Genomic DNA, 5,130 nt, shown 5'->3' with positions numbered 1-5,130 from the left:
GCCATGGATATTTTTTTTTACAAATCATAAAGGTTTTAGATGTTAATTACATTCAGTGATAATGCGTCCAAGGATTTTTCAACAACTTTTAATCTTTGATTGATATCATGTTGCATGTTGCTGTATCGATGCACAGTTCACCAGGTGTGACATTAGATGGCATTAATATGCTTAATTGTTTCTAGTACCGCTAATGACTTAAACACAACTTCTATGACAAGATGGGTTACAGCTAGTAGGTCCAGTTAAAAAGATTAAAAATGACGATGGAGAGACAAACATCCTGGCAATTAACCCTGTAAATTACTCTTACTACTACTACAGTAGTGTCAAGAAGCCCCGAACAAGAATCCCTTTCATTATTGTGAATGACAATGACTGGATTACAGGATATAAATATTTTCACAGAGAGAAAATACTAGTTACTTAAGGGCTCTTCAATCCAGGCAAAAAATGCATAACAAGAAGTAACCGCTAGAAGTCAAAGAAACAAGATATAAATTCTTAATAGTGAGGGGATTAATCACTGGAACAAACTGTAAAGCAGGAAGCAGATTCTCCAATTAAAGGAGTCTTCAAATCAAGACTGGAAGCTTTTCCCCGAAGATGAGCATTAGTCAAGTACCGAACAGGCCGCTGTGCTCATTACGAGTGTAACCGTACGGCAGCAGAGGTGCGAGGTGATCTTGTAGTGCCTTTTGGCCATTAAAAAAATCTCAGAAGTGGGGCTCCATCGCGTTGGGCGCTGTACAAACATAGTGAAGGCGTAGTCCTGCTCCCAAAGAGCTGTGTGTCCTGGTTACAAACACGCAGCAGATTCACAAACAACACACACCTCCTTTCTGCTATCTCAGATGGAGACTTCCTTCTCCTGTAGCAACAGTCTTAACGACAGCTAGCCAACACAACCATCACGGCAATTATTGCCCTGAAAACCGCCTTGGGTGCCCAGTCTTGGGGCAACTTGAAGTTTTGGAAATGAGACTGGTCAGAAACATTGGTTCAGCCTGAAAACCCCACTCCTCATCTTGACCCCCAGGCTGACCATGGATGGGCAAACTACCCCAGACTCCCGGCTTGGAAGGGACGCCTTTACCGGCCTCTGAAAACCTGCCAAGCAGCCTGCTGTAGCCTTGTGGCAGTGTTCATTCCTCCATGAAACCTCTAGCATTAATCTTTTATAGAGACCAGAAGTAATCATTTACCTATCACAGAGGTCTCATGAGATTTATTATGGGATCTGGTGGCAGTCATATTTTTATGCTCTATCGGGCCAATTGTAGTTACTGTGCAATTTGACAGTAAATCTTACAAGCTCTCTTGGAAAGCCAGACTCGCTTAGCAATGGCTGCAGGTCATGTCCTGTTTATGTTGCACACAAAAACCTATAGTAATAAAGGGCAAAGCAAAAGCTATTAAATGCAAGAGTGAGAAACGGTTTCTCTCTACTGTTTGGCAGGTGATGGAGATTGGCTCTCTGTGGGCCTGAACGCTTCGGTGTGAGCCAGGCTGAGAAGCCTGTGTTGAAGCCCTCGATGACAGGCGGTCGTGTTTAGCCTCCGATCTGTTATTCTTCGGGACGGTTGTTCTGTCAGGGCACTTATATCTTTTAGAGAAGTGTCTGTTTTTTTTCCTCTCTTTTGTGTGTCAAAATCAAAATAAAAGTACAACTCCTAGCACAGACGCTGTGTTGCTGCCAGAAGGGATGCTTCATTGGACCCTACCTTCATTGAGCTTTGCAGGCAGGTTTTTTTGTTTCTTTTTTATGCTGAATTCCCTCTTCACTCTTCCTTTCCTCATTTTTAGGCAATGTTCTTTATCTATCTAAAGGCTCCAGATGAAGTTGCCTAGTAGGTTCTCAGAGTAGGGTGACCATATATCCCAGTTTAGTCAGGACAATCCTGGATTTCGGAGGCTGGTGCTGGCCGGCTGATGAAAATTATAATGGGTGTCCCAAAAACGCCGGGGCACGGGGCGCAGCATGGCCGGGAGTTGGAGCGGCGTGGAGCGCCTTGCAGGCATGCACCGCTGCCTGCCTGCACAGTCCTGCCCCCGCCGACTTGTGAGAGCGTGGGGTGAGGACGCCGTGTCCCAGATTTCCCAAGTGATGTCCCAGATATCCACGTGGTCAGCCTACCTCTGTCTCCTCATTTCCGGTGGGAAGCCAAGCAACACCTTTAAGCATTTCTTTGGAGCATCGAAATCTCCTCCAATCTCATCTCTGCTCCCTAAGATGACTGCAGCACCTGCAATCCCTACCTCTTAGGATGTGGGCCAGCATCTTTCCCACAGCAGAGCAAACTGTACTGCACCATGCACAGCATCATCCTCCAGCACCCAGACCAGGGCACTGTGTCGGCCTTACAAGGTTTGCATCATGATGACAAAAGACTCTTGTTTCTCATTCCAGTCTTTAACTTAGCATGACTCTCCTGTTACACCTTGGGATGATGCCTCCTCCTAAATCTTAGGAAGAGGTATTGCCCCAAGGTGTAACAGGAGAGTCATGACAGGAAGAAGAAAAATGAAAAGAGTATACTTAGGACCTAAGTATACCCAGCACAGCAAACTCGTTTCATTTTTCTTAGAGGAAAGCAGAGGAAAACAGAGTTTCAATGATGGCAGGTAGTAGAGGCCAAGTTTGTAGGACCCAAGTACACCCGGCACAGCAGACTTTTTTCATTTTTCCTCTTCCTGTCATAGTCCTGTGGATGGTGCATTATTACATCCATTTGCTTAAATTATCTTCATGATGAAAGACAGATTACACTTACATCAGAATCTAAACAGGTCTAAAATAAATCAGTTCCTACATCTGCAACAGAGAAAACAAATAAAGGACAGCAGCCCTTGCAGTCAATAAAACTCCATGGGCAGGGGATGAAACCTGCATTTTGTCTTGTATCGCACTGGCCGAAGATCCTGAGATCTGACATTTCGGCTTTCATTAATTGTATCAACAACTGTGCTGCTTGCTCAAGACATTCCTGTTGTGTTAATGACTGAGCCTGAGAAATGAGCACACACACACACACCCTGCCACACATACCCATCCTGCCACACACACACACACACAGCACTAGACCAGAATCTGAACGCTCTCTTCTCTTCACATTTCCCACGTGCCATCTCCCTCCTAACCAACTGCACGGTGTGAGCAATCACATTCACAAAGTTACCTGGGGCTGCATTGCATTACAGTAAATTATCCCAAGGTCTCTCTGTGAGGAGCTCATTTGCAGCACCTCTTGCCATATCTGTATACCAGCCACTAATTATTTGTGCCAATTTTGTTCTCCATATCCCCCGAGCAGACACTTGACATTTGCAAGAGATCACAATAACCATTTTCTGAAAACCTCCTTGCTCCTGCTAGGAAAGATTCACATGAGTGAAAATGAAACAGCAGAAAAAGTTCTTTTCTTGTCTTTTTTTTTTTCCCTCACTGCACTTCCAAAGCAATCAAGGGAGCGACATTGCTATAATTCACCCGCAAATCCCTCATAAAACTCTTCCTTTCTTTCCAAGCCAGCTAGAAAAATCACAGTGGTTTCAATGACTTCTCATAACCCTGCAAATCCTCTCCCAGGTTAATATAATGAGTGTCTGAGCAGTTGATAGAAAGGTAGGCTGGTCTCCTGAACAAAGCACAGGGCTGAGACGCATGCAACCTGGATTGTATTCCTGGCCGTGATAGAGACTTCCGTGAGATCCTGGGCAAGGGGAGGAAGACCAAGCCCGAGGAGCAGGAGATGCCCGATCCAGCGTGGTCCTGCAGGAAGGGCTCTTTCTGGTGCTCTGTACTGCTGCCTGCCTGTCATGCAGGGAGATTATCCAAACTCCTCGCACCTGGCAGAGCCCCAGGTCCCTACACTGATTTGAGACCCAGGTGAATTTTCCCAGCTGTCGCTCCTTGATGAAAGCCCTGGAGATCCCTTACCGTGCAAGACGTTAGGAGTTTATCCACTGTACTAACACTGACCCTCTGGGATACTCAGCTAATCCTATAGAGGACGTTTCCATCTATAGGTGCTCTCGGTCTCTGACAACACTGTATTCTGGAGGGATTTCTCCGCTTGTTATTCATTTTATAGCAAATGCTTTTCACAAACCTAATTACACCACAACCGCTGACCTTCCCATAGCTGCTGTGGCAGTCGGAGCCTCAAACAGCTGCAGCAGGTCAGGGAAACATGACCTCTACTGCCTGCCATCGCTGAAACTCTGCTTTCCTCTGTGCTTTCAAGCCACTTCCCATTAAACCACTTGCCCAAACTTGACCGGCTGCCCCACAGGTCTCCATTCTTCCTTTCTGTTTAAGCGTGGTGGCACCTGCGCCCTAATGGGGCCACAAAATGGGGATACATGTGGTTTACACTGGGAGACTGAGGGAGTCAGAAGAGGCAGGATGTGACCGTTGATATGACCATCCCATTTGAGACCCGGTCGCAGACTTTTGCCGAAGCCTGGGAGCGAAAGCTGGCCAAACAAGGGCCACTGGCTGGTACCTTGAGGCAGAAGGGGTGTGACGGGACAGTGCAGGTGCTGATCATTAGAGCACTTGGAGCATGGGACCCGAGCAACAAGAGCATCCTGCAAACCTGCAGAGTAGCCCACCACTTGAAGCCAAAGAACAGCCTCCTAGCATCCGATACCCTCCCATGTTTGAGACTCATACGTTCAACACATCATGGGGCATTGCCAATTTGAAGATGGCTGCCCAAGACCACCAGCCAGAATCAAGACGGAGGGGACAGACTGAACCCCTTCCACATATGCCATTTGCTGACAAAGACTTTTAATGCCTTCGCCTGTTCCCCAACCCAGCGATGCTAAAACCACTGTCTAAGAACATCTTGCCACCTTTCAGCTCTGTATTGATGCGGTTACTGTGCATGGGGTCTTGCTATCATACCATGGCATTGGCACTTCTTAGCTCCCTATGCCCCGGGCTAATGTCGGCTGCACAACTAAGTGCATGTTCTAGACTGCATCCACACACACAAACTACATATCCACATAGCTATCACACGCGGAGTCCTGTATCCTCTTCCACTTCTACAAAGCCATATAAATAACTATGATTTTTAACATCCACTAATAACATTCTTGGAGAACGGCAGATAAAAA

General features: G+C 46.4%; 1 protein-coding gene across 1 annotated transcript in view; it reads right to left on the bottom strand.

The window, feature by feature from the left end:
• Positions 1-5,130, bottom strand: part of ADAMTS2 (ADAM metallopeptidase with thrombospondin type 1 motif 2) — a 236,872-nt gene that overhangs the window by 71,886 nt on the left and 159,856 nt on the right. The window lies entirely within an intron of this gene.

This window comes from Alligator sinensis, unplaced genomic scaffold (genome assembly GCF_000455745.1).
Source record: "Alligator sinensis unplaced genomic scaffold, ASM45574v1 scaffold741_1, whole genome shotgun sequence".
Lineage (NCBI taxonomy): Eukaryota > Metazoa > Chordata > Crocodylia > Alligatoridae > Alligator > Alligator sinensis.
The sequence above is the reverse complement of the archived record's forward strand: the minus strand, read 5'-3'. Positions and strand labels throughout refer to the sequence as shown.